This window comes from Pongo abelii, chromosome 23 (genome assembly GCF_028885655.2).
Source record: "Pongo abelii isolate AG06213 chromosome 23, NHGRI_mPonAbe1-v2.0_pri, whole genome shotgun sequence".
Taxonomy (NCBI): domain Eukaryota; kingdom Metazoa; phylum Chordata; class Mammalia; order Primates; family Hominidae; genus Pongo; species Pongo abelii.
Window position 1 is genome coordinate 38,738,410 of NC_085929.1, and position 9,708 is coordinate 38,748,117.

General features: G+C 47.1%; 1 pseudogene; it reads left to right on the top strand.

Moving 5' to 3' along the window:
- The first annotated feature begins 4,137 nt into the window (after nt 1-4,137).
- Nucleotides 4,138-9,248, top strand: LOC100437744 (cleavage and polyadenylation specificity factor subunit 1-like; annotated as a pseudogene).
- The last annotated feature ends 460 nt before the right edge of the window (nt 9,249-9,708 follow it).

The window sequence follows — 9,708 nt, forward strand, 5'->3', positions numbered from 1 at the left end:
TGTCCTGAGACTACTTAAAACCGGACGATGACCTTTCTTTTTTTATATTAGAGAATATAATAGAACTAAGAAATCTCAACCAGGTGTGGCAGCTCACACCTGTAATCTCAGCACTTTGGGAGGCTAAGGCAGGAGGATCACTTGATCCAGGGGTTCTAGACCAGCCTGGGCAAAATGGTGAGACCCCCATCTCTACAAAAAATAGAAAAAATTCGTTGGGCATGGTGGCATGTGCCTGTGGTCCCAGCTTCTTGGGAGGCTGAGGTGGATCACCTGAGCCCATGTAGTTAATGTTACAGTGAGCCATGGTTATGCCACCGCACTCTAGCAGCAGTGGGCGACAGAGACCCAGTCTCAAAACAAAACAAAACAAGAAACCAGAAAAAAGAAGACATCTATTAATCAGACCGAAGTCCTAAAAAAGAAATAACATTTAATCAGACCGAAGTCCTAAAAGAGAAATAACATTTAAAAAGAAGACATCTAAAGTTGTAATAAATCATACCTGCATGTTTTACCCAAGCCTAGAATTCATATTAACACAAAATATATTACTGATAGCTGTTCCACACTTTTTTGTAGCCCTTGTTAAGACTAAGAATGTATGTGTTTTGAATCTGTTGTTGGCTGATAAATGTGTGAACCCCACACGTTTATAGTCTGTTGAAAGAATATACCTCAAATATAGTTACTGTCTCATATTTTCTTTCTTTTTTTCATCTCAAGTTTGGAAATGTTTGAAAATGCACATGTGTAATAAGAATTGTAGTCTCTTTCTTCTCAGAAAGGAAATCACAAATAATTTATATAGAATCTTAATATTTCCACTTATTGATGTACTACAACTCAGATATACTTCCTTTGTTTTACTCTTTGGATGATGTAAAATCAAATTTGCTTCCTTGCCAGGCATGGTGGCTCACACCTGTTATCCCAGCACTTTGGAAGGCCAAGGTGGGAAGATTGCTTAAGACCAGTTCTGGCAATATAGTGAGACCCTCATCTCTACAAAATAGTTTAAAAATTAGCCAGTCTTGGTAGCACATACTGGTAGTCCCAGCTACTGGGGAGGCTGAGGCAGGAGGATGGCTTCAGCCCAGGAGTTCGAGGCTACAGTGAGCCATAATTGTACCATTGCACTCCAGCCTGGGCAACAGAGCAAGACCCTGTCTCAAGAAAAAAAAATTTGCTTCCTTAAATTATATTATTGTTTTAGATGACCTCCAGAGAATCATGAAACTGCAAGGAGGATGAAAAGCAAGAGGAAATATGAAGGAAACTAGATTGATTAAATTATCTGTGGATCCAATAGTAACTATTTGTTGTCTACTTTTTGGTAAATATTTTTCATATTTCATATCCAAAATGTAGGCTACACACTTTTGGAGGCTGAGGTGGGTGGATCACTTGAGGCCAGGTGTTTGAGACCAGCCCAGCCTACATGGTGAAACCTCCCTCTACTAAAAATACAAAAATTAGCTGGGTGTGGTGGCGCATGCTTTCGGGGAGGGAGAGGAACGAGAAACGCTTGAACCGGGGAGGTGGAGGTTGCAGTGAGCCCAGATCACGCCACTGCACTCCAGCCTGGGTGATGGAGTGAGACTCTGTCTCAAAAAAAGGAAAAAACAAAACAAAACAAACAGAACAAAATGTAGGCCACAGATACAGCTCTCAACTAAGTTTGACTCTTTTAAGACCACATCAATACAAATAAGAATAGTAACAGATTCTGTTACAAGTGTTTATAAGTTGCCAGGGGAGGACAACAGAGAAAGGATTTGTCTTGGGGCAAAAGGAAAGGCTCCTACAGGAAGAAACACTTGATCAGGGCATTGGGTGCAGGGGAGCTTAGCCATTTAGCCATGTCATTCAGGGATAAAGGTTTCCAGGGAGCAGGAAGGGGGGAACTTTGCCTTTGAATTTAAACTAGTATAATTTGTAATAATCTTGTGAAGAGCAGGTAGTCAGGATATCCTCAGCTATTAAAAAACAGAAATGATGACTAACTGAGTGGTTATGAGATGCCAGGGGTCCGTGTCTTTTGGTGGGTATTTCAGAAAGTAGAATGGGGACAGAAAGCTTGGATCTGGACCAGGTCTCTTCATAAACTTCCACACAGCGCCACCTGGAGACAAGGAAGAGGGAGGCAGCTGAGAGAAAACCCCAGGTAGTTTCACTATTACTTCATTTATCAAATGTGGTTCAATATGTCTGCAATAGTCATGCAAAAACTAAAACCTGTTCACACTTTACAGATTAAGCACAAACTATTTATAAATACAGAGAGTAATATTAATGGAATTAAATGTACAGGAATGATTTTGTCTAAAAGCAAAGAAAAAATTATAAATACTGGCCACAGGCAATGTTCTTGAGATTTTTAGATACAGCTGACCCTTAAAAAATGTGGGCTTTAGGGGCACTGAGCCCCCAGCAGTCTAATATCTGTGCATAATTTTTGACTTCCCAATAACTTAAGGATGAATGGCCCATTGTTGACTGGAAGCCTTACCCATAATATCAAGTCAGTTAACACATATTTTGTATATGTGTTATATACTGTGTTCTTACAATAAAGTAAGCTAGACAAAAGAAAATGTTCTTAAGAAAATCATAATGCAGAAAAAATATATTTACAATTTATTATGTGGAAGTGAATTCAACCTCTTCTAAACGTGGATCTTCACAAGAGTAAGTCCTTTCTAATAAATGACTGGTCGAATGAGTGTGGTTTTAGGAAAGACCTGTGAGTAAGTTTGACTAATTTCCTTAATCAAACTGTGGGTTTTTATTTTCATGATCAAAAACAATTTGAAATTAGCTCCATTCATAACAATTAATTTTGATGCCAAATATTTTGTTTGAACAGTTTCAATCCTGATCCCAAATCTTACCAACACCCACGATATACAAGACCTAATTTAGAATGATGTGGCAGTATTTGTCCATATTAACTTTGAAAACCCTTTAGTGAGGATGATCTCCTTTGTGGCAATCTGCTTTTGATGTCAGTAAAAATCTCATATATAGCATAATTAAAATCTGATTGGATTAAGAATGATAAGCAGGATGTGAATAAGGTGGGACGAGGGACACTCTACACGAAAACCCCCTGTAAGTGGAGCTCACTCCAGCTGAGTTGTCAGTGGAAGCAACTGGAGGCCAGGGGAGAACCTAGTGGAGCAGAGGTGAGAATAAATTAAGAAAAAATTAAAATTTTAATACAGAAAATGTTATCATTTCAGCATGAAATTAACTTTAAAATTGTTTTTAAGAGACAGGGTCTCCCTCCATCACCCAGGCTGGAGTGCAGTGGCACGATCATAGCTCACTGTTGCTTCAATTTCTTGGGCTCAGGTGATGCTTCCGACTCAGCCTCCCAGGGAGCTAGGACTACAGGCACATGCCACTGCACCCAGCCAACCTTTAAAAGTTCTTAACAACATCATTTACATTCTCTATTTCTCATTACATTTTCCAGATCCACTGTGCCTTTTACACTGAAAGCACATCTCAATTCTGATATGCCCCATTTCAGGTGCTCAAGAGCCACATGTGGCAGGACAGCCCAATATAGACACTTTTACGACATCAACTTCCGAAAGAAAGAATCAAGTCCTGGCCGGGCGTGGTAGCTCACGCCTGTAATCCCAGCACTTTGGGAGGCTGAGGCAGGTGGATCACGAGGTCAGGAGATCAAGCCCATCCTGGCTAACACGGTGAAACCCCATCTCTACTAAAAATACAAAAAATTAGCCGGGCATGGTGGTGGGCGACTGTAGTCCCAGCTACTCGGGAGGCTGAGGCAGGAGAATGGTGTAAACCCGGGAGGCGGAGCTTGCAGTTAGCCAAGATCGCGCCACTGCACTCCAGCTAGCATTTAAAATATCAGAAGCTCAAGGCCCTGAGTCTTTTATGTATGTATTTATATTGTGTTTCATTATGTTTCACTAGTAATTGTGCATAGTAGGCCCCTATATCTCTATGTATATAAGGAGGAAAGATTTCCAAGGAGTGTTGTCCGTCAACTCATGACACTCTAATAGCATGTACATTTTTCCATAGAGAGTGGTCACGGCTGAACAATTTCAAGAAGCGAGTCGATGTCTCATCTCCCTATCTTATCTTGAAAAATCCATGTACCTAAGTCGTGGATGTGTCTGCTGCATCCGCTGCATCAGTTCACTTCTGAAGGAGCCCAATGAGGAAGGTGTAATGTGTTCATTTCACTCTGTGGCTACTCAGAAGAATGACATCAGGCCCGATTTCCAGCTGGAAAAGATGGATCCTAAAATCAAGGAACTGGAGCCCCAGCTGACAATTCTATATCAGAACCCAAAGATGCTGAAGTTCCAAGGTAAGAAATCTGTACAATTTGCTCTCAGCCCGTTAATGGCCCTGAAAAAGTAGCCGTTCAAAATGTTCTCCATTAAATATGGGCATAGGCTGAATTCTGGCACCTGAAATATTTATGCCCCCCAAACCATAGTTGAATATCGACTAGAGATGACTAGAGATTTTGAAGGGAATGTAATAGTTAGGTCGTGCTCTAGGCCTATGCTGTCTAATGTGGTAGTCGCCATTGGCTGTAGAGCCCTTGAAATGTGGTTAGTGTCCTCTGTGAAAATTATAATAATTTGGGATATACAGGCTTATAATATACTATTTAAAGTATTTTTTGCATTTTTTTTCTTGAGACGGAGTTTCGCTCTTTCGCCCAGGCTGAGTGCAGTGGTGTGATCTTGGCTTACTGCATGCTCTACCTTCTGGGTTCAAGCGATTCTGCCTCAGCCTCCTGAGTAGCTGGGACTGCAGGAGCATGCCACCACGCCGGGCTAATTTTTATATTTTTAGTAAACACAGGGTTTTGCCATGTTGGCCATGGTGGTCTCGAATTCCTGACCTTGTGATCTGCCCACCCTGGCCTCCCAAAGTGCTGGGATTACAGGCGTGAGCCACCACGCACAGCTGCATGTTTTTTATTACTTTTTTAGCATGTCTACAAGAAAATTTAAAATTGTACATGTGGCTCTCATATTTCTTTGGGTGTAGCACTGACCTAAAACATAACTTCTCAAGCTTGTTTATATTAAATTACCTGGAGATATTTTTAAAATACGTATTTTGATTCTATAGGACTGGGCTGGCCTGTCCTATAGAAGCTACATCATCGATGTGCAGGCCCTAGATAAGAAGCTGCTCAACATCATTGACCTGCAGTTCCTGCACGGCTACTACGAGCCCATCCTGTTCGAGCCCAACCAGACCGGCCCGGGCACGTGGCTGTGTGGCAGGACACATGCTCCATCGTGGCCATCTTGCTAACATCACGCAGAAGGTGCATCCCGTCATCTGATCTCTCACCAGCTGCCCTTTGACTGCACCCAGGCTCTGGCCGTGCCCAAGCCCATAGGTGGGGTGGTGGTCTTTGTCGTCAGCTTGCTGTTATACCTGAACCAGAGCATTCCCCCGTATGGTGTGGCTCTCAGCAGCCTCACCACAGGCACCACAGTTTTCCTGCTGTGCACCCAGGTGGGTGTGTGAATCACCCTGGACTGCGCCCAGGCCACCTTCATCTCCTATGACAAGATGGTCATCTCCCTCAAGGGCGGCGAGATCTACGTGCTGACCCTCATCACCGATGGCACGCGTAGCGTCCAAGTGTTCCACTTTTGACAAGGCAGCCACCAACGTCCTCACCACCAGCATGGTCACCATGGAGCCCTCTTCCTGAGTTCTTGCCTGGGCAACTCTCTCCTCCTCAAGTACACAGAGAAGCTTCAGGAGCCCCCGGCCAGTGCTGTCTGAGGCTGCTGACAAGGAATAGCCTCCCTCACGGAAGAAGCGAGTGGACGCATGGCCAGCTGGTCAGCCAGGGACAAGTCCGTGTCACAGGACGACGTGGACGAGATTGAAGTGTACGGCAGCGACGCCCAGTCGGGCACACAGCTGGCCACCTACCTTTGAGGCGTGTGACAGCATCCTTAACATTGGACCCTGCACCAGTGCTGCCATGGGCGAGCCTGCCTTCCTCTCTGAAGAGTTTCTGAACAACCCCAGCTGGACCTGGAGATTGTGGTTTGCTCTGGCCACGGGAAGAATGGGGCTCTGTCGGTGCTGCAGAAGAGCATCCAGCCCTAGGTGGTGACAACCTTTGAGCTTCCCGGCTGCTACAACATGTGGACAGTCATTGCCCTGGTGCCTAAGGAGGAGAAAGAGAATCTCAAGGGGGAGGGCACAGAGCAGGAACCCAGCACCCCCGAAGCGGACAATGACAACCGCAGACAGTGATTCCTGATTCTGACCCAGGAAGACTCAACCATATTCCTGCAGATGGGGCAGGAGATCATGGAGCTGGACACCAGTGGCTTTGCCACGCAAGGCCCCACGGTCTTTGCCAAAAACATCGGGGACAACCACTACATTGTCCAAGTGTCGCTGCTGGGCATCCACCTGCTGGAAGGAGTGAATCAGCTGTACTTCATCCCTGTGGACCTGGTCACCTGCAACGTGCAGTGCACTGTAGGCAACCCCTACGTGGTCATCATGAGCGCCGACGGCCACGTCACCATGTTCCTGCAGAAGAGCACACTCCTACAGTGGCTGCCACCACCACCTGGTGCTGCACAAGCCCCCGCTGCACCATCAGCACAAGGTGATCACGCTGTGCCTGTACCGAGACCTCAGTGGCATGTTCACCATTGAGAACTGCCTGAGCGGGGCTCACGATGAGCTAGGGGGCCGCAGTGGCTTAGAGGCAGAGAGCCTGGGCTCGGAGACTAGCCCCACAGTGGGTGATGAGGAGATGCTGTGTGGGGATTTGGACTCCCTCTTCAGCCCCAGCAAGGAGGAGGCCCGAAGAAGCAGCCAGCCCCTGCCGACTGGGACTCTGTACCCTTCCAGACAGAGCCCATCCACTGGTGCCTGCTGTTGCAGGAGAATGGCACCATGGCGACCTGCCAGCTCCCCGACTGGTGGCTGGTGTTCTTGATGAAGAACTTCCCTGTGGGGCAGCGGGTCCTCATGGACAGCTCCTTTGGAGAGCCCACCACACAGGGCGAGGCCCGCAGGGAGAAGGCCATGTGCCACGAGGAGGTGCCTCTCTCATCAAGGAGGTGCTGCTGGTTGTGCTGGGCAGCCGCCAGAGCACGCCTTACCTGCTGGTGCATGTGGACCAAAAGCTACTTATCTACAAGGCCTTCCTACACGACTCTCGGCTCGGCCAGGGCAATCTCAAAGTCCACTTTAAGAAAGTCCTTCACAACATCAGCTTCCGTGAGAAGAAGCCGAAGCCATCCAAGAAGAAAGCAGGTGGCCACACAGAGGAGAGGGCCAGGCCTGGGGCCGCGTGGCGCATTTCCATACTTCGAGGACATGTATGGCTACTCAGGAGTGTTCATCTGCAGCCCCTCACCTCACTGGCTCCTGGCGACAGACTGAGGGGTGCTGCGGCTGCACCCCGTGGGCATCAATGGCCCTATCGACTCTTTCGCTCTATTCCACAATGTCAACTGTCCCCGCGGCTTCCTGTACTTCAACAGACACGGCAAGCTGAGGATCGGCGTCCTTCCTGCCTACCTGTCCTATGATTCCCCGTGGCCTGTCAGGAAGATCCTGCTGTGCTGCACGGTCCACTGTGTGGCTTACCACGTGGAGTCCAAGATGTATGCTGTGGCCACCAGCACCAATACACTGTGCACCTGCATCCCACACATGACTGGTGAGGAGAAGGCGTTTGAGACCATCGAGAGAGATGAGCAGTGCATCCACCCCCAGGAGGTGGCCTTCTCCATCCAGTTCATCTCCCTAGTCTGCTGGGAGGCTATTCCCAATGCCAGGATTGAGCTGCAGAAGCGGGAGCATGTGACCAGCACAAAGACAGTGTCTCTGCAGCGAGGAGACCGGGTTGGGCCTCAAAGGCTATGTGGCCACCGGGACCTGCCTCATGCAGGAGGAGGAGGAGGTCACGTGCTGAGGGCGGATCTTGATCATCGATGTGATTGAGGTGGTACCCAAGCCCGGCCAGCCCTTAACCAAGAACAAGTTCAAAGTCCTTTACGAGGAGGAGCAGAAGGGGCCCGTGACTGCCCTGTGCACTGCAAGGCCACCTGGTGTCGGCCATCAGCCAGAAGATTTTCCTGTGGAGCCTGCGGGCCAGCGAGCTGACGGGCGTGGCCTTCATCGACAGGCAGCTCGACATCCACCAGATGATCAGCGTCAAGAACTTCATCCTGGCAGCCGACCTCATGAAGAGCATCTGGCTGCTGTTACCAGGAGGAGAGCAAGACGCTGAGCCTCCTGTTGCGGGATGCCAAGACCCTGGAGGTGTACAGCGTGGACTTTATGGTGGACAACACCCAGCTGGGTTTTCTGGTGTCTGACCATATGTACCTGCCTGAAGCCAAGGAGAGTTTTGGGGGCATGTGCCTGCTGCGCTGGGCAGACTTCCATGTGGGTGCCCATGTGAACACATTCTAAAGGACCCTGTGCCAGGGAGCCACTGAGGGGCTCAGCAAAAAGTCGGTTGTGGGAGAATAAGCATATCACGTGGTTCACCACCCTGGATGGTGGCATCGGGCTGCTACTGCCCATGCAGGAGAAAACCTACTGGAGGCTGCTGATGCTGCTGAACGTGCTGCCGCACCACGCAGGCCTCAACCTCCGCACCTTCCGGATGCTGCATGTGGACCTCCGCATCCTCCAGAATGCTGTGCTGCGAGCTGGACAGGGAGCTGCTCCACCGCTACCTGTATCTGAGCACCATGGAGCAGCAAGCTGGCCAAGAAGATCGGCACCACGTCCGACATCATCCTGGATGACTTACTGGAGACAGACAGCATCACCGCCCACTTCTAGCTCCGTGGATGTCGCTGCTACCACCACACTGCACTACCTCCCACCCCCTTTTTTGTACAAAACACAAGGAATATACACTTTCTGGAAGACCATCTTATACTATATATCAAGAATCTCAAAAATATTCATATACTATAATGCAATAAGGCCATTTCTAAAAATTTACCCTGAGAAGATAATCCAGACATGTGCTACAATTTCCATTACAGAGACATCTGTTGTAATATTGTTTACGGAAGGGGGAAACAGAAAACAGCCTCCATGTCCACAGAGGAATGATTAAATATGTGGTACACCTACAGGCTGGAGTGTAAAATGGACACAAAAACAAAGAAGAAATGCTCATGAGAAAATGCAGTGATAGAAGCCTTTTCTAAACAGTTTCTGCTTTGTTTGGGGTAAGTGTTCCACCTTTACCATCCCTAAATGCTCTAGTATAGTATAGTCTTAATCAGATGTTTACTTGTATGCATCTATTATTACTTTATAAAATCTTTGAAAACCAAGTCTGTGTCTGTCACATCACTACTGCTGGCACAGCTCACAAGTATTTGCTGAGTGAGTTATTTAATCAGAAGTTACAAAAGCAAACCAAACCTTATTTCCTTTTTGATTCTTTCAACTACCTAACTCTACAGCATACGGCGCTATTTCCTAAACAAGAGAAAGCAAAACAAACAAACAAAAACAAACAAACAAACTCCAAATACTTTAAATGCTATTACAGATTATAAAATTATAACACTGCAGACTTGGCAGAAGGAAAGATTTAGATCTCAGAAAACATACACAAGTCATTTGGTAGAAGGCCCAGGGATATGAACAGATACTACACGCATGAGAAAATATCAT